The sequence below is a fragment of the Trichosurus vulpecula genome, chromosome 3 (genome assembly GCF_011100635.1).
Source record: "Trichosurus vulpecula isolate mTriVul1 chromosome 3, mTriVul1.pri, whole genome shotgun sequence".
In the NCBI taxonomy this organism is placed as follows: Eukaryota; Metazoa; Chordata; class Mammalia; order Diprotodontia; family Phalangeridae; genus Trichosurus; species Trichosurus vulpecula.
The window spans coordinates 17,468,273-17,489,047 of record NC_050575.1 but is presented as its reverse complement, the minus strand read 5'-3'; the positions used below and the strand labels follow the sequence as shown (position 1 = coordinate 17,489,047).

Sequence of the window (20,775 nt, the reverse complement as noted above, 5' to 3'; positions counted from 1 at the left end):
TTTGAAATTTAATAATGAGTTAAGCCTGTGCTTGGTTGACTGTTTCAGAATATGGGTTTAAGATTGGCAAAATTCTTTCACCAAAATTCTAGGGTTCCTTGATTTATGATGTCTTCTGGTACAAATTATTGAAATGATGAAATCTGTATGCTTATTTGTACATTTTATTAATATAGTATACGCAAATTAAGTTATGAGTTTTAAATGAGATGGAGGAAGAGGTAGCTTTAAGACACTTAAATATCAAAATTTAACAATACAATTTGGCGGCCATTTCAGAAAGCTATAATAAACCCCTTAAATTCAAACCTATGCTAACCAGTGCAGAATTTTTCAATCATTGTATGAAAGCACATTTATTTTTAATGAGGAAATCAGGCCCAGGACCACTTATGAATAATTAGAACTCACATTATATAGTTTTTTATGGTTTTCTAGACATTGCATCATCTGATCCTCCCAACAACGGCATGGGGAAGTATATTGCTATCCCCATTTTACAGATATGGCAAACGAGGCTCAGAAAAGAGGAATGCCTTGTTCACTGTCACATTACTGGTCTATGGAAGAGTCCAGCATAGAACATAACAAGCCATGTGAGTACTGGTCCTAGTTTCTAACCGTCACTTCAAGGCTGTCTCTCCACTTCACAGCTGTCTTCTATCTAGTCATACTGGCTGAAGGAAGCCTGTTTGATGACAGGGGAAGTATGAGACTAGAACTACTCTAAGTTACAAGTTGGAATATATGTAAACATTCACTTCTACCCCTACAGAGAAGGCGGTTATTCAGCTGTAATGGATAATGTGATGATTGGGACCCAATATAGCTTCTGGTATTTTCCTTTTCACAATCTTTATTTTGCAATTTATTTTGTGTGCTACTATAAAACTTAGTTATCATAAGCACTGATAGTCAATGACGTCAAGATTAAGGAAGGACATAGGGGAGGACACTGAAAAATATGTTGGAAAATAAGGTTCAGGACTAAGAAATCAATGAGTTCAAAGACTTATAGACAACTGAAAGGGCAAGTGAGAGGTATATACTGTTTTTAAACATTTGCAGCATATTATCAACAATGACTTGCTTGCAAAGGGAATATTATTCATGAAATGTATAGTTAGAAAAGGAGTTGGACCAGCTGTGTAGTAAAAATGAAGAATAAGAGAGCAGTCCAAATGCTACATTGGTATTTAATTGCATATTAAAAGACCAAGAAGGCCTCCATTGTTTGTGAATTTTGATTTATGGAAAGGCATGGAAAAGAACAGCACAGGATGAAAAGAAATGGATATGTTGCAACATACACCGATGGAGAGATTTTCATCAGTGAGTTCATAGGTCACTTAAGTACTATTATTATTATTATAACATAAAACTATTTTAATTTCATTACATTTTAAGTGGGAGTTTATTATTCCTATAATTAATGTATTCCACCAAAAGAATATATAACAAATTTTATTATCAGAGAATACAAGAAAGTAGTTGTACAGAATTTTACTTTCCACATAACTCCTCCTAATACTCCTCTCCACATATTATTTTGTTTCTGCCCCTTTTTGTACTTGGGATGTATTACTTTATGCTATACTAAGTCATTTATGCATAAAATCTTAGAGCTGGAAGAAACCTTAAAGGTTATACTTGAGCAAAATGTTCCTCCCCAACACCCCAAAGCATTGGTTATCCATCTGCTTGAAAACCTCCAAAGATGAGGAACTCATTAATTTTTAAGACATTCCATTTCACATTAAGACAGCTACGATTGTCAGGAAGTTTTTTCTTATATCAAACCAAAATCTGTCTCTCTATACCTTCTACCAACTGCTCCTAGTTCTCCTTCTCGGGTCAAGTAAATTGTGAAGATAAGTCTTTATTCTATATTAGATCATGTCAAGCACTACATGTCGCCTACACTTTGTATCTCCACTACTGCCTAAGAACAGTGTTTTCTGCACATAATAGGTTCTTAATGAATGTTTGCTGAATGAAACTATTGAAAGTATCAACCTCTGTAATTTGAGGGATACCTGTATTTACCAGGAAACTATTAAGAACATAAGTACGGGCAAGGACACATTGTGTGATTAGGACCAGTGTTGGGGAGAGGGAGGGAGTGACTCAATCCCTCCCACCCCATTTAAAGTAACTAAAAAGAGACTTTAGCCCTGAAATCTTTATAAAGTGGGAATACTTATATTGAATCAATCAATCAAGGGCATTAAACCAGGTGTGAAAACTCCTTAATCAACTTGGAAGGAATGAAAACTGCTGGAAGGAATGAAATGGCGCCACACAGGAAGTGTATGGGGATGTATTGAGAAGACTTAGTCAAATCCTATGGGTTTGGGAGAAAAGAAAATATCCATTTGGAACCCAGCATTCAAAGGGGCTGTTTGGGGTGGGGAGAAGAAAACCTCTGACTCCTTCTCCTCCTTGTCTAGAGGACGACCTTGTGAACCTTAAAAGGTAGTGAGACTGTGGACTTCCCAAGGGCATCTTAGCAATGTCCCCAGAACATCTAATGATTGGGAGCCAAAGCAAATCACACTTGCTGAGGAAGGGCAGCTACAGGACCCTACAAACAGACCCGTAGAAAGCTATACCCCATGTAAGTGGAACTTCACAAAGGCTCCATGGGCGGAAAAAAGGGACCCCCAGCTTTGCTACTACATGTGCTCACTAAGTTTGAGCCTGCTTTCTCATAGATTCCCCATGCACCTGTGAGAGAAGGTGTGCCCCTGGTTTGGGGGTGTTTTATACCAACTGTTCTTACTATGCCACTGAGTGAATACCCACTTCTAATAGCTAATTACGTCTGGCTACCTAATTGATATCAACTGGGATCCTGTGAAGTAGTGGGAAGAAGAACCAGTAGTAGACCAGAAACTGCACCCAGGGCACTGTCCGGCTTGTGATGGGCAGGGGAACTCCCTGAATGAACCTAGACAGGTTGAGTAAACCTGTAGGGACTCATGAGTAATATTACTGGAAAAAGAAAAACCCAAGTTCACGGTTACTCCTAGATCTCTGAGAGGAGAGGCGGCGAGTTCTGCTTTGGGCACCTACCCTCCCAGTGCAAGGGACAATTAGGAGAATGAGCCCAGAGAATGCATGACACTAGGAAACATTTAATGGAAAAAAATACAGAGCTGGGAGTCATAAATATGTCCCCCCCCCGCAAAAGAAAAAGAATAATGTTTCTTGGAGTCCAGATAAACTGTCGACTAAATATTTCATAGACATGTTTACCTCCTGTTGCCAAGATGTGACAGACAATGTGAAGAAATATTTTTGTACTTTACCTCAATATGCAACTTGGCTGGAAATTAGAAACTGAAAATAAAAGTGTGTCTGCTGACCAAAGGATGTTCCAAGAACTGGAAATCCCGGGGAAAACCAAAAAAGGGAACAATCAGATAAACAAAACAAATGCTGCTGTCAACACAAAAGTGTTACTGAACATGTTTCCTTACTGTTGTGATTGTATTCAGAAACGCAGACTCAGAGAGGCCAATGGGGACAAGAAGTGGCTAAAGGAAAGGAATAGACAGGAGGAGGAAGCATAATTATACAGGCGTTCCTCCACCTTAAGAAAAGTCTCAGGGACAGCTAGGTGGCGCAGTGAGTAGAGCACCAGTCCTGGAGTCAGGAGGACCTGAGTTCAAATCCGGCCTCAGACACTTGACACACTCACTAGCTGTGTGACCTTGGGCAAGTCACTTAACACCAATTGCCTTCCCTTCTCCTCTCCAAAAAATGAAACAAAAATAGAAAAGAAAGAAAAGTCTCAGTGGAAAACCACATTTACAGGAATAAATTAGAGAGCTGGTTCTCAATATACGCTACTGAGAAGGAGCCTCCAGCAGTCAAGACTTTTTTGAACCAAACATCAACAAAATGCAACGAGAGCTCACATGTGCATAGCACTTTACAACTAAAAAGAACTTTCTTATTTTCTCTTATTCAGTTCTCACAGCTCTGGGAGGTAAATGGTATTGTTTCCATGCAACCTAAGAGTGGCAATGATTGTTCTTCTCAAACATTTGAGGGACTCTCATGAGGAAGAGAGATGAGGCTGATCTACTTGACCCCAAAGGATGTCACTAGAGTCAATGAATAGAAAGAAATTAAACAGATGCAGGTTTCAGTTTTATATACAAAATTTTTTCCCAAGTTACAGCTGTTTGAAAATGGAACAAAATGCCTGGGACATAGTGAGATAGCAGTCGCTGCAGGGCTTCAAGTGGATACTGGAAGATTATCGTAGAGGGGCAATCCTGTTTCGAAGGGGTTCAACTAGATGACCTCTAAAGCTCCTTCCAGGTCTGAGATTCTAAGAGTCTATGACACTGGGTCTCAGTTGGTTACGATTCAAATGTAGTTGCTAATAAATGGCAGAGCTACAATTCGAATCTGGTCTTTGGATCCTAAGTCTAGTGTTCTCTACTTTGCCCTGCCCCCTCTACAAAACCCTTTAAACTACTCAGTGCCCTATCTTAAAAACAGTAAACAACAACAAAATATCCTCATTCAATTAAAAGACAATAGATAAAAGCTTAACTATAACTGTGCACATTTCTACTTTTTAATTTTCAGAAAAACAGAAGCAGACATAAGGCTCAGAATGTATCCAACGAGCTTTTGATGTATCAATTTAGGATTATTAAGAAGACTTCATTCATTCTTCTCTTCATTCATTACCTAATATTGATCGAGCCCATTCTCTGGGCAAAGCACTGTATCAGATGATGTGAAGGCTATAAAAAAAAGAAAAGACTAAGACATAATTTTTGCTCACAAGTTTATAAACAAATAGTACACTTGAAGGGATAGAGTGAAAAGGTAATGAATGTGCTATCAGAGGATCCAGAGTCAAGTCCTGGCTCTGCCATTTGCTACCTGCATGACTCCGAACAAATCACTTAATGTCTCCGGGCTTCCTTGCCTTTCCTGTAAAATGAGAGAGTTGAGCTGTATGGCCTCTTAGGTCCCACCCGGCTCTAAACCTGTGAGCCTATGGCTTTCCTAGATGGAAAGGGCAGGTTCAAATCAATGACAGCAGACGAGATAGAGACTTCAGGGGCCATCTAGCCTAACCTGTACCGGAAAAAATTACACTCTCCACTATGATTTTCTAAAAGACAGACTTCAAAGATTGTGGCATCAATCAATGTTTATTGAATTCCATCCCGACACTGTCCAGGCGAGGTAATGGAGGTTTACTTAACCTGTCTAGGTTCATTCACGCTGGACAGGGCCCCTGGGTGCAGTTTCTGGTCTGCTGCTGGTTCTTCTTCCCACTGCTTACAGGATCCCAAATCAGAGACTTAGAGCTGAAAGAAGGAACCAAAGGCCCTCTAGTTCAACTCTCTCAATTTACAGGGAGAGCAAGAGAAGCTAAAGAGAATTAAGTGATCTGCCCACAGGGTCGCACAGTTAGGAAATGCCAGAGGCACCAAAGTATTTGTTATGGTTGTGGCTGTGTGGTTGTTCAGTTGTGTCTAACTCTTCGTAAACTTGTGTGGGGTTTTCTTGGCAAAGATACTAAAGTGGTTTGCAACTCCCTTCTCTATTAGATTAAGGCAAATAGAGATTAAGTGACTTGTCCAGGGCCACACAGCAAGTGAGTGTCAGAGGCCAAATTTGAACTCGGGTCTTCCTGACTCCAGGTCCAGTGCTATATCCACTGCGCTGCCTCAAAGCATTTGTATTTCATGAAAACAAAATGGGAAAACTTGATAATTTTACTTTATGCCATTTTAAAGTAATTTAATCATTTTATGAAGTTAGATATGCTGTAATTTCCAGGGTTCATGTTTGTACTTGTAGTGGTGTGGTGTAGGAGAATACTGAGATATACCCAGACCTAGTTTCTGGATTAGTAAACTCATATAGTGTCTCTGGGCCTCAGTTTCCTCATCTATAAATGCAAAAGCCTAATTTAATTTGGTAAACATATATTAAGTCTGCTTTGTGTATGAGACTGTCCTTGATGTAGAGGATACAAAAATGAGAGGAAAAAAATTGTACACTGTTAGTTTGGTTGTTTTTTGAGGGGCAGGGCAGTTGGGATTAAGTGACTTGCCCAAGGTCACACAGCTAGGAAGTGTGTCAAGTGTCTGAGGCAACATTTGAACTCAGGTCCTCCTGACTCCAGGGCTGGCGCTCTACTCAATGGGTCACCTAGTTGCCCCCATTGTTAGTTTTTTGCGGGCAGAGACTAAGCAAAGTAGAAGTAAGATACATATAAATAAATACAATAAAAGTTAGGACACTAAGTTATAAGAGGGATCAGATAGAGTGGCCTGAGAAAGGTAAGGAAGGAGGAACCATGGTGTGGCAAAGGGAATCAGGGAATGCTTCACGGAAGAGGTAGCCGCTGGGTGATCCCTTCCCATTCCAAAAAGATGTGATTCTACATTAAGGAGAATTTTGCTGCTAGACAAAAAGCAAAATCCAATGATTAAACATATACAACCTTCTGTTTAAAGATTTCAAAAAATTTACTTTCTTTACATATGTGATTTTTCCAATACACAAATGCAGGTATATATTTTTGTATATAACCTGATTTTAGATTCAAAGGTATAATTTTATTATTTTAAAAACTATTGTACACTCATCTAAATATTCAAACATGATAGATGAATCCTTCATTTCAGGTACAAAGTGCCACTTCACCATCAAGAATAGAAATTAAGTGTGTATTGACTTACGGTTTCTAACAGTGTTTCCAAATGGCAATAAAATATTCTGTATACTGCAATGGTAACTAGAATGTCTAAAGAATGATGAGTTATTTTGTTTTTCAAACTCTGGGAGAAACTATGTTAAGAAGCAAACATCTCAGCAACCTAAAGGACCCAGGATGCTCCTAAAGCATTCCTTTATCTTCATGCAACTCTTTCTACCTCTTTCAATAAGTGGTCTGATCCTGTGGGAAAGGTACATGCAAAGGCTATTCAGATCTTGTTAAGAGTGAGAAGGAAAAAAAAGTAACCACTACTGGCTTTAATAATATGAACTTGAAATATCGTTGCATTTTTGGTGTATAATATCTAAACAAAACAATATTCCCAAAGGTAATGAAATGGGATTTGAAGCTGGATTTGAAGTCAGAGGCCCCAGATTAGAATCCTGACTCAGTCACTTATGACTTAGGTGAGGTGATCCTGTATAATTCCTTTAACATCTCTGGGCCCAGTTTCCTCATTTGTAAAATGAGGGGGCAGATCTAGATGACCATATAAGGCTACTTCCAGCTCTAACTTTATAAAAGAATGTAAAGTTAAAAATAAAAACAGAAACAGAAATAATACATATAGTAAGCACTCAAAAACTTCTTGAAGTTTCTGAAACTGAAAATTAAAAAATACATTACAGTTTTGAGCTGAACTGCATTTTTACTTCTAAGTAAAGCAAATCAGTAATATCAGTATATGACGTAATTGAAAGTTTCCTATTGACATACCTGTAAGTCATATATATGCAGGCAAGGGATAGCTGAGCCTGAGCAGGGAGTAAGACTTCAGTAAAGGTTTTCAGTGAAGCAGTTTCAAGTTTATCTTTCTTCAAACAGTGTGAGGTCCCTTAGCTAAAAAGCAAGTAAATGCCATGTTAGTGTCTGCAAAGTCTTAAAACCATACAAAATGAATTTTTATAAATGGAAACCCAGAATCACGTGATCCCTCACAGTATCCTAACAGTTAGTTAGACCTAGAAATTGAAGAAATTTTAGAGATCCAATAATAGAAGCCCCTCATTTTACAAATGAAGAAAAATGATACCTGAAGAAGGTAAGTAACCAGCTCAAAGGTTACACAGGGAGTAGGCAAGAGTCATCATTCAAACTCAGGTCCTCTGGTGTTCAATCCAATCACTTTTTACTCCCACACTAAAGGAGGCAGTGTGGTATAGCAGAAGAACACTGGTTTTGGAGACAGCAGTGGACCTACATTCAAATCACAGATCTTCCACTGACTACCTTGTGTGACCTTAGACAGATCACTTATACATTAGTTCTATTAGAATTAGATGACCTTTAAAGTTCCTCTTAACTGTAACTCTATAATTCTATGATTCTACTCCCTGATAATGATCAAGAAAAAAGAATAAATCCTAGAGCAGGAAAGTGCCAAAAAGAACATCTAGTTCGACCCTTTCATTTTACTTAATTTTCTTAATTTACTTCTCAATTTACTTATTTTTCTATATCCTCAATATATGTATTTCTATATACTCAATTTACTTAATTTTCATATGAAATATTATCCTCAAAGTATTTATCATATACAATTAGCAATTCCATTTGTGTATTAAGAGACAACCAGGCTGCATAACAAAATGCAAGGGTTACAACTGGGGCATAAATGGCCCTTTTATATTATGTCTCATAATTTTAAAAAAAGCCAGCTGCAAAAACTGCTATGAAGTCAATTTATTGATTAGTAAAAGTAGGTATCCAGCTCTCTGAGCACATTAGTTCAATTAAAAGCAAATCAACAAAGAAATTTCATTTCCTGAGTTTGCAGGGTCATAGTCCTGCTGAAATTAGCCAGTTCATTTTGTAAGTATTCCCAACTTCCCACCTCAACTAATAATAAAGTTGACAGTAAAGCACTTGGCAAGCATAATGAGCTCCCCCTTGTCACCACAAAAGAATAAACAGCATATATCCAAGACAGGACAAGATATGTGTGCATATCTAGGCAAAGTGTGAACATTATGCTTCTTTTTGTTTGACATTGCAATCACTGGAGAATCAGAAATAATGAAACTCAATAACCTAGAGTTCAATAACCCCTCTCCCCCCTGCCCCAAATAAATTACTGAGGAAAGACTATCTATTTGATAAGAACTTTGGGAAAAACTGGAAAGCAATCTGGAAAAAATGGGTTTAAATCAATATCTTATACCATATTCTATAACAAATTCAAAAGGGATACATGATCTGAATATGAAAAATTCAGACCATGAAAAATTAGCAGAGAAGTAAACAGCATACCTTTCATAACTATGGTTAAGAAAAATAAGGAAAAGAAATGAAAGCGATGCCAGAAAGAGTCAACAGCTTGGTAAAGGAGGCACAAAAAAGTAGTAAAGAAAATAACACCTTAAAGAAAAGAATAGGTCAAATGTTAAAAGAGACACACAAATCCATCGAAAAGAAGAATTCCTTAAAAAGCAAAATTGGCCAAATGGGAAAAGAGGTACAAAAATTCACTGAAGTAGAGAAATCCTTAAAAAGTAGATTTGACCAAATGGAAAAGGAGGTACAAAAGCTCACTGAAGAAAATAATTTCTTAAAAATTAGAATTAGGCAAGTGAACACTAATGACTCCATGAGACATCAAGAAACAAACAAAAAAATCCGAAAGAATGAAAAATAGAAGAAAATATGAGATATTTCATCAGAAAAGCAAATGATCTGTATAATAGATTGAGAGGAGATAATTTAAGACTTACTTAAAGCCATGATCAAAAAAATAGCCTAGACATCCTCTTTCAAGAAATTATTAAGGAAAATTGTCCTACTAGCCTAGAACCAAAACAGAAATTGAAAGAATCCACTAATCACCTCTTGAAAGAGATCCAAAATGAAAACTTCTAGGAATATTATAGCCAAATTCCATAGCTCCCAGGTCAAGAAGAAAATATTATAAGCAGCCAGAAAGAAACAATTTAAGTATCATGGAGCCACAGTCAGCATAGCACAAGATTTAGCAGCTTCTACATTAAAAGATCAGAAGGCCAAAGGGTAAAGGAGCTAGGATTACAACCAAGAAGACCTACCCAGAAAAACTGAGTATAATCCTTCAGGAGGAAAAAGGGACATTTAATTAAAGTGAGGAATTTCAAGCATTCCTGATGAAAAGACCAGAACTGAATAGAAAATCTGACTTTCAAATACAAGACTCAAGAGAAGCATAAAGAGGTAAACAGGAAAGAGAACTCATAAGGGATTCAATAAGGTTAAACGATTTACAATCTATATGGGATAATGATAATTGGAACTCCTAAGAACTTCTTTATTAGGGCAGTTAGAAGGTATGTACATAGACAGAGGGCATGGGTAAGTGGACTAATGATGAGATGGTAACAAAAAAAAATTAAGGAGAAAAAAGGGCTACATTTGTAGAAGGGGGAAGGGAGAAGTAGAATGGGATAAATTATCTCACTTAAAAGAGGCATGAAAGAACTTTTACAGTTGAGGGGAAGATGGGGGATGGCAGGCAACTTGAACTTTACTCTCCTCAGAATTGGCTCAAAGAGGGAATAATATACACACTCAATTGGGGCAAGGCTGGTAGAAGGGAAGGCAGACTGGGGGAGGTGGTGGTTAGAAGCAAAACACTTTTGAGGAGGTACAGGGAGAAAGAAGAGAAAGGGAAGAATAAACAGGAAAAAGTAGGATAGAAGGAAATAAACAGTAATCATAACTATGAATGTGAACAGGATGAACTCACCCATAAAATGGAAGCAGACAGCAGAGTGGATTAAAAATCCGAATCCTACAATATATTGTTTATAAGAAATACATTTGATACAGAGAGATAGACACAGAGTAAAGGTAAAAGGGTAGAGGAGAGTCCATTATGCTTCAGCTAAAGTAAAAAAGAAAAAACATGGGTAGCAATGATAATGTCAGACAAAGCAAAAGCAAAAACAGATCTAATTAAAAGAGATAATCAAGGAAACCACATTTTGCTAAATAGACAACAAAAGCAATTTAGAATTACATAAATAAAATGACTAAAATGTCCATACTTTTGACCCAGGGATTCTACAACTAGGTATATATCACAAGGAGGTCACTGATAAAAAGAAAGTCCTCATATATACCAAAATATTTATAGTATCACTTTTGTAGTAGCAAAAAATGAAAACAAAATAGTTCATCAATTGGGGAATGGCTAAGCAAATTGTAGCCCATGAATTAAATGGAATATAACTGTGTTGCAGAAATGACAAATATGAGGAATACAGAGAAGTATGGAAAGCTTACATAAACTGAAGCAGAGTAAAGTAAGCAGAAGCAAGAAAACAATATACACTATAATTACAACAATGCAGATGGAAAGAATAATTACAAAACAACAAAACTCAATTTGCAAAATCAGAAAAAACAGGCATGACCCAAAAGAAGAGGTCTGAGAAAACGCCTCCTCCCGCTCCCTTGCAAAGGTAGGAATTCCATGAGTGTAACATTGCATATATTGTCAGATTTTATTTCAATGTATTAATCAATTCTGCAGTTTTCTCCCCCACTTTCTTCCTCTTAAAAACATATTTGTTATATAGAAAGGCCCTCCTGGCAAGAGGTAGGGGGAGGGAAATAGTAAATCTAGGGGATGTCAAAACAAAAAATTATTGGTAAAAATACATTTAAAAATATTTTTAAAAATAAAAATAAATTGCACCCTTTGTATTACTGTTGACCAGAGAATATGAACTTTCCCCCCTTAACAGTATTTTTAATTACATGTAAAGATAGTTTTCAACATTCAATTTTGTAAAATTTTGAGTTCCAAATTTTTATCCCTCCCTTCCTCCCCTTCCCCCTCCCCAAGACAGCAAGCAATCCGATATAGGTTATACATGTACAATCATGTTAAACATATTTCCACATTAGTCATGTTATGAAAGAAGAATCAGAACAAAAGGTAAAAACCACAAGAAAGAAAAAAACAGAAAACAACAAAAAAGTGAAAATAGTATGCTTCAAGCTGCATTCAGACTCCAAAGTTCTTTCTCTGGATGCATTTTTCATCATGAATCTTTTGGAATTATCTTGGATCATTGTACTGCTGAGAAGAGCTAAGTCTATCATAGGTAATCATTGCACAATGCTGCTGTCACTGTGTACGATATTCTCTTGGTTCTGTAAACTATAGGTTCATATGAGTCTTTCCAGGTTTTTCTGAAATCTGCCTGCTTATCATTTCTTATAGCACGATAGTATTCTATTACATTCATATACGACAACTTGTTCAGCCATTCCCCAACTGATGCATATCCCCTCAATTTCTAATTCTTTGCCACCACAAAGAGCTACTATAAATAATTTTCTACATGTGGGTCCTTTACCCTTTTTTATGATCTTTTTATGATACAGGAAAATATAAACTTTTAATATAAAACAGGGAACTTAATTTATCAAATATATATTATGAGCATGGAAAGCAGAATTTTTTGTCCTTAAAAATTTGTGCATTTATAGAGTCATCTTAAAAATTATCCGTCATGCCCCACCCTGTTACTATAAACTAAATTTCCCCTTGTTTATAATAACATATTCCACTTTGGATTCTAGGGGGCTATTTTCCTAGTTTTCCTTCATAGAATTCAATTTGCAACAGTATTAGACTTACTGGAGAAATGTTATATTTTAAATTACATCTTGTATGGAGGAGTCCTAAAATTCACAAAACAAAATTAACTGTAGCACTTAAATGAAAATATCAAGAAATCATTCAAGTTCTAGAAATGGTTGAAAAATATTCCAGACATATCCCCTGCAATCTGAACAAGTATGCATAACCTAAAGAATGTAGCATCTGGAGTCAGAGAACTCCAAACCACCAATAATTCCCTGAGAAAACTATTAAAATGGGGGCCTCCACTCCCTTTCCTTTCACTTGATTCTAAACTGTCTGTAATAAGGCTTCTAACTTCCACTATTCAACCTGAACTGCTCTCTCCAAGGCACTAATGCTAGCTCAGCTGCCAAATCCAATGGCTTTTTTCTCAATCCTCACACCTCTTGACCTTTCTGCAGCCTTTGAAGGTGTTGATCACCATCTTCTCTTAGATACTCTCTTCTATCCAGATTTTCATGATACTCTTCTCTCCTGGTTCTCTTTCTTTCTCAGTCTCCTTTCCTAGATGTTCACCAAGGTCATGCCTACTAACTCTGGGTGTCCCCTTATGCTCGATCCTGGGCACTTTTCTTCTCCGTTATTAGCTCCCTTGTTGATCTTATCAACTTTCATGCGTTCAATGATCATCTTTAGAAAGGTCAATCAATCAATAATCATTTATTAAGTGCCTACTACGTGCCAGGCACTGTGCTAAGCACTGAAGACACAAAAAGAAACTGAGACAGTCCCTGCCTTCAAAGAGCTTCCAATTGAAAGGAGGAGACCACCTGCAAACAAATACAAGCTATATACAGGAGAGACAGAATCTGTCTATGCAGCTCTAGCCCCTCTCCTGAGCTCCAGTTTCATATCATTAACTGCTCGACTGGATGTCCTTTGAGTATTCATTCTTTGCCCTCATCCCCACTCCCAAACTTCCCATATTCCCAACTTTACTTCTATTGTACAGGGCACCCCCATCCTCTGAGTCACCCAGGTTTGCAATCTAGGTATCATCTAATCCTCACCTGCAACTCAGGTCACATGTTCAATTCATTGCCAAATGTCATCATTTCTACCTTCTACAATTCCTCAGATCCATCTCCTCTCCATTCACACTGTCACCACCCTGGTCCAGGCTCTCATCACTTCACTCCTGAACAACAGACTCCTGGTTGACCTCCCTGCCTCAAAAGTCCTCCCCACTCCAGTTCATCTTCCACTGGGCTGCCAAAGTGACTAAAGTACAGGTCCGATCATATCATCCTTCCATTCCCTCCTTAATAAATTCCAGGATCAACATAAAATTCTCTGCTTTCTTTTAAAGCCTTTCACAACCTGGTCCCTTCCTACCTATCCAGTCTTCTCACACACTTTATGATTCGGTGACATTGGTCTTTCTGGCTGTTTCCCCAATACTCTGCATCTCTCAAATCCAAGCTTTTTCACTGGCCATCCTCTGTGTCTAAAATGCTCTCCATCCTCCTGGCTTCTTTCAGTACTCTGCTCAAGTCCAGCAAATTCTTCAAGAGACCTTTCAGAGTCCTCTCTACTTGCTAGTGTCTTCTCTCTGGAATAACTTCCTAATTTGCACTTTTATATGAATATATGTAAATGTTGTATATATACACAGCTGTTTGCATATTGTCTCCCCAATTAGAATGTGAGCACCTTAGGGTGGAGACTTTTTTTTCATTGTATTATCCATCTTAGAATATGTGCCAAGCACATAGTAAAAAACTTAAATGCTTATTAATCGATTGACTGAAATATAAATTAAAATAGGAAAAGTCTCTAAACCTTAAACACAATCAAATGCCAAAAAGGTTTATAAAAGATGGAAACAGTCAATGTTAGAGGGGCTATTATTAGAGCTAAGAACTGGTGTAAGCTTTCTGGAAAAATAATTTGGAATTATGTGAGAAATGTTACTGTGAGAAGCTGTTTATGCTACTCAAGCCAATGAACCCAATACTGGGTTTGGACTTGGAAGGAGATTAATGATAGAAAGAAAAGTTCCATACGTAACAAAATATTCATGGAGACATATTCTGAAATAGCAAAGATCTGTAACCCAATGTTTGGCAAATGCTATGCCATAAGAAATAATTAATATAAATTCAGAGAAACACAAGATTTATATGAACTGATAAAGATCAAGAAAACAGAACCAAGACTATTTATACAGGGATTAATGTAAATGAAGACAACACTAAAGGAAAACACGATTTAGGCCAAATGTAAATAGCAAGTTTTGGTTCTAGATGATCGTTAAAATATACCTCCCCCCTTTCTGTTAACAAATGGTAAATGCTAAAAGTAAAATGTGTTGTCATTTGAAATCAATATAGTAAATGGTTTTGTCGAACTCTTAAAGTCCCAATTTGGTGGAATGGCGCATATGACTAATGTATTGCAACAAAATACATCAATAAGGATTTTTTGAAAAAGAATAAAAAAAAGATAGTCTTTAATTTTCCCATTGCTAAAATAAAAGAAAATGTTAGCTAGATGACCTCTAAAGGTTCTTCTGGGTCTGAAATATGATGGTTTGAAGTAAAAAAGACAGTGTTTCCTTTTATTCTTTCACAATTATACATGACTAGCTTATAATTTGGTTATTTTAAAAATAATTTATGCTGTACAATCTGAATTGCTACTGAAATATTAGAAATATTTCTGGAATTTCAAAACCAGAAGAGACTTTATAGGTCATTTACTCCAACTCTTTCATTTTAGAGAAGAGGAAAATGAGGCCACCAACAGGTTAAGTGACTTGCCTATAGTTACATAAACCAGTGAATCATTTGGTAATAACATCTCTCTTTTTTGTGTTGTTTCTCCCTATTACTTCAAAAACATTTTCTTTTATTTTAGCAATGGGAAAATTAAAGACTTAACAGCAACTGCACATATTTCAAACTATTTCCAAATTGTTCAAAAGCAACAATTTTTTCCATGTGATTTTTAAAAATTCACTTGATTTTTTGAATTTATAATTTCTAACTCCTTGTATTTGGTAGTCCATTAAGATTAATTTGCACATTTATGAAAAAGATCTCTCACTTCTCCAGTTCTTCAAAGCACTATGCTTGGTCTTCCTTTAGTTGTTTGAGAACCTGTCTTTCCTTTCATTATTAGCCAGTAAGCTCCTGGAAAGCAAGTTCTTAGTTACAGATGGATAGAGAGATTGCTAGAGAGAAAGATGTTCATATAAACATATACAATATGTGTGTGTATGCATGTGTGTTTATATATATGTATGTATTCCCGGGGCCCTGAACATACTATGTACTTAATAAATATATGGTAAATTAGACTGAATAAAATTTTGCAAGTATGATACCCAAAAGAATTTAAAAACAGAAGAGACAGAAATCTCTATGCTAGAACACTGTTTTGAAACTAGGATTTAGTGATGAAATTTGTTTTGACTTTTAAATAAGTTTTCTTGTAGCCTCAATGGCCTGATGATATGCATTAATTTTTAAAATTATAATCAACCATCCATCACCATTACATACTCTTCACACCTAAAACAAGTGATGGGAGAAGGGGAGAGAAATCCTTATTTTGTTTTTCCATTTATGATCATGTGGAGCATTTTCATGGTATCCCTCATTGTATCCTTTAAGTCTCTTCAAATTTAATAACTAGAGTGCTGAATAATCCCCCTGGCATAAATTTAATTATTTTACATATAAAATTTGCTCCTCCTACTACTGAGATTACTAGGTCCAGCAACAGTTTCACAAATAGATCTAAATAACTCAGAGGGTCATTGAGAAGTGAAAAAGAGATAACGTATGTAAAATATTTTGTGACCATTAAAGCACTATAAATGTCAGTAATTATTATCATTATGACCTCTCCTGAACTATTGTAATTGGACTTCTCTATTTCCAATTTCTTCTCCAATCAATCCTCCACACAGCTGCCACAGAGCTCTGACCATGTTATCCTCCTAAGCAAAAATCTTCCATACTATTTCTTGCCTTAGTAGAATCACCCTGAAATTCCTGTTACAGAGTCTTTCGAATAAGCCCTTTGAATTGGCATGATGGTTTCACCTGAAATGGTTATGAATCATTTAGATTCACTCAGTCAATTTAAATTGAAAGGCAACATCAAACCTGTTAAGGTACCCAAATATATCCCACTCTAATCAATATTTTAAATGTAAAATATTCCACTGATGACACATTTGAAGAAATTAAATTGATGATTTAATAAAAAGTCTACAACAGATAATTTTTAAAATAAATTTACCAAAGCATACAATAAGGTAGCTAAGAATGTTTTCTTACTGTATTTGGCTAGTGATACTCAATGATACAGGAAGAAGTTAAATAACCTGGAAAGTTTTTTATAGCAAAGCATTAAACTGACACACACCCCCCCCCAATATGAAAATCTGTTTTAGACAAGCACATGCTATGTAAAGCACCAGGAAAATGCTTACTACAGATGGAGCCCACAACTGGGAAGTAACTTTAGGACCAACTGGCTCAGTATGTAGAAAAGGGTGCTAGAGCTGGGGCAGAAGGCCTGGACTCCAGGCAAGCCTCTCCCTCCCTGAGCCGCAGTTTCTTTGTTGGCAAAGTAGAGATTAATATTCACATTGCCAAGTCTCGTTAATTCTGCCTCCAAAGCACCTCTCACATCCATCTTCTCTCCACTCACATGGCAGTATAAAGCACCAGACATGGAGTTAGAAAGATCTGGGTTCAAATTCAACTTCTGAGACTTACAAACAACCAAGAGCAAGTCACTTGACCTCTCTCTAACTTAACTTTCTCAACTGTAAAATGGACATACCTCTAGTGCCCACCTGACAGAATTGTTGTGAGTCTCAAACAAGATAATATATGTGAACTGCTTAGCAGCTTTAATGTACTGTATAAAATGTCAGTTATTCCTATCACGATTGCCTCTTCTGAGCTACTATAACAATTCTCCACACAGCTGCCAAAATAATCTTGCTAGTAATCTGACCATATCACTCTCCTGATCAAAAAACTGCAATGGCTCCCTATTGTTTCTAGAAAAATAAATTCTCAGCACAACACTGAAAACTCTCCATGAGCTAGGACCATTCTAGCTTTCCACGTTTCATATTACTACCTGTCATAGTCTGTCCTCCATGCCTAGAACACACTAATTTCTTACCTCCTCTTGGAATTCTTATCTTAATGACTAGGCCATAAGGGAAGCCTTTCTTGATCGATAAATCAATAGCACATAGTAAACTCTTCTTATGAGCCAGGGCACTGTGCTAAACACGGAGGATACACAGAAAGACAAAAACAACGTTCCTCTCCTCAAGCAGCTCGTATCCTAACGGTGGCTGTGGGAGTGACTGATGAGACGAAATGTATACAAAAGATGTTGTAAAGGTAGAAACAACAAGATTTGACAATAAATTAGATACAAGGAGGGAGAGCAAGTGAAGAATCAAATATGACTCTGAGGTTATAAACTTGAGTAAGTAAGGGTGGTGGCATTCTCCACAATAATGGGAAAGTGAGAAGAAGAAGGTTTGGGAAGAACGACAGTGAGTTTTATTCTGAATATGTTGAGTTTGTGATGACTAAGACATCCAAAAGGCAAAAGGTATGTTGGAGCCAGGGGACATGGGAATGTAAATCAGGAATTGAGAATAGGGTTAGATATTTATACTTGGGAATAATCTTCATAAAGATGATTATTGAACAGATGATAGCTGGTGAGATCTCCAAGGCAGCAATATAGAGGGAGAAGAAAAGAGAGCCCAGGATTGAGGCCATGATATGGATGAAGATCCAACAAGAGAGACAAGAAACAGTTAAAGCAGGGGGGTGGAGAACCAGGAGAGAACAATACAACGAAAATCTAGAGAAGAGAGTGTATAGGGGTGATTGACAGTGTCAAAGGTTGAAGAGAGGACAAAAAAGAGTGAAGATTAATCATTAGTGATTTTGGAGAGGGCAGTTTCAGTTGAATAAGATTGAAAGAGATTATAGAGGGTGTAGAGGTGAGTGAGAGAAAAGGATCCACCTAGGGTGGATGGCCTTCTCAAGGAGTTTAGCTGAAGAGATATTGTCTGATAGTGGGGATGATCGGATCAAGAGCTCTTTTTGTTTTTATTATCGGGAAGATATGGGTAAGTTTGTAGGCCGCAGGGAAGAATCCTATAGGTAGGGAGAGACGGAAGATTAGGGAGAGTGAGGATGATAGAGGATTGATAAACTTCTGGAGAAGATGGGAGGGAATGGGACAAAGACTGATTTGCATTGGCAAGGGGTAGGGCCTTCTGTTCAGTAGAGACAGGATCAAAGGAAGAGATTGTAGGGGAGGATTCGGAGTGACCTGAAGTGAGGAGGAAGGAAGATGTTAGTGCTCTCTCTCTCTGTGGTCATGTTGTATTCTTTCAGTAGAATATAAACTCAAGTAGGGCCTAGCTTGGGTTTCTTCTTTAAATAGGATAGTATAAGTACTTAACAAATGTTGAAACTGAAATCAATGTTGGGGGAATTGCCTGCCTCTCAGAGTTATTGTGAAAAAGATCTTTTATAAAGCATTATGTAAACAAGTTTTTATTGTTACAAATAATATACAGCTTCATGTGAAAGACCAGCTGAAGCCACAATCTACACAAGTGTTCAGTGGCATCTCATCAAGGGCAACCTGCCAACGGTTTCTTATTTTGCCAGTTCTTTATCTCTAATTCATTCTAATTATTTAAATCTGCTACATTCTTTTAACTTGGAGAATAAGTTTTATATTTTCTTTGACATTCAAAAGGCAACTATGTCTACTTGGTCACATATGAAAACTGAAGTCAATGTTATATAATAAAAAGAGTACTGGACTTGGAACCAAAAGACACAAATTTGAGCCCCAGTTCCAGGGAGTGAAAGAAATCCTTTTTAGAAAAAAATAAAGAAAAGTGAAGGTGAAGAGAAAAAGGAGAATTGCACTTGATTCTTCAACTAAGTGGGGAAAACTTGATTCTTCAACTAAGAGGGGAAAGGCAGGGGGGAGGGAGGGGAAGGGAGAGTTAAAAAAATTAGACAAAAGCAAGAAAGAAAAAGGAATATAAGCAAAATTCTAAAACAAGGAAATGGGTTAACTAATTGACAAAGTGGGGTAGTTAAGAGTCTTGAAGGCAAAGCAAAGAAAGCAGCTGGGAATAAGGTTCTCTTTGAAAACATTAAGCTAAAATAACTGAAGAGACATAGTACTGTATTTACAGTTGAAGAAGGGAAAATCATAACCTGAAAAAAACACAGCATTACAGACAAAGGGAGGAAAATAAAAACCTAACTCTCATAACTTTAAATGTGAATGGATTAAACAATCCAATAAAACAAAACAGAGTAACATATTAGATAAGAAAATAAAACCTTAAAAACAAAAACATACACAAAATAAAAATGAAGGGCTGAAAAAAATACTACATAGAAGTTGCATTCATTCTATCAGACAAAGCAAAAACAAACATTTCAAAACATAAAACAAAAAACATGATACTGATTGGTACACTTGATAACATGATACATTTCTAGAACCTTTTCTAATAAACAAGTATGTATACTGTCCCTACTATTATTTTAAATAGTTCTGGAAATGCTAGCAACAGCAATAAGACAAGAAAAAGAAATTAAAGGCATAAAGATAGGAAAAGAGGAGATAAAAATTATCTCATCTGCTGATGATATGATGACATGCTTGGAAAATCTCAGTGAGTCAACAAAAATACTAATTGGGACAATTCATAATTTCATCAATGTCTGGAGAGCAATGTGGAACTCTGCCCAAAGGGCTATAAAACTGCATATCCTTTGATCCAGTAATACGTTTCTAGGGCTGTATCCCAAAGAGATCCTAAAAAAGGGAAAAGAACCCTTATGTACAAAAATTTTCATAGTAGCTCTTTTTGTGGTAACCAAGAACTGGAAATTGAGGAGACACCCATCAACTGAGTAGATACCCATCAAGTTGTGGTATGTGAATGTAACTGAACACAAGAAATGATGAGCAGGCAAACTTCAGAAAAACCTGGAAAGACTTGCATGAACTGATGCCGAGTGAAATGGGCAGAATCAGGAAAACATTGTACACAGTAACAGCAACATTGTACAATGACCAACTTTGATAGACTTAGCAATGCAATGATCTAAGACAATTCCAAAAGACTTATGATGGAAAATGCTCCACATCCAGAGAAAGAACTATGGAGTCTGAATGCAGATAGAAACACACTATTTTTTCTTTTTTTTTTCTTTTTTGTGGTTTTCCCCTTTTGTTCTAATTCTTCTTTACAACATGACTAATGTGAAAATATGTTTAATATGTTTGCACATGCACAGTAGCAGCAATATTGTGAGATGACTAACTTTGATAGACTTAGCTCTTCTCAGCAATG

General features: G+C 36.7%; 1 protein-coding gene across 1 annotated transcript in view; it reads right to left on the bottom strand.

The window, feature by feature from the left end:
• Window positions 1-20,775, bottom strand: part of TRAF3 (TNF receptor associated factor 3) — a 145,955-nt gene that overhangs the window by 62,788 nt on the left and 62,392 nt on the right. Inside the window, exon 2 of the mRNA XM_036750460.1 lies at window positions 7,481-7,603. The gene's annotated coding sequence lies outside the window, so the exon portion shown is untranslated. The remainder of the gene's footprint in view (window positions 1-7,480; window positions 7,604-20,775) is intronic.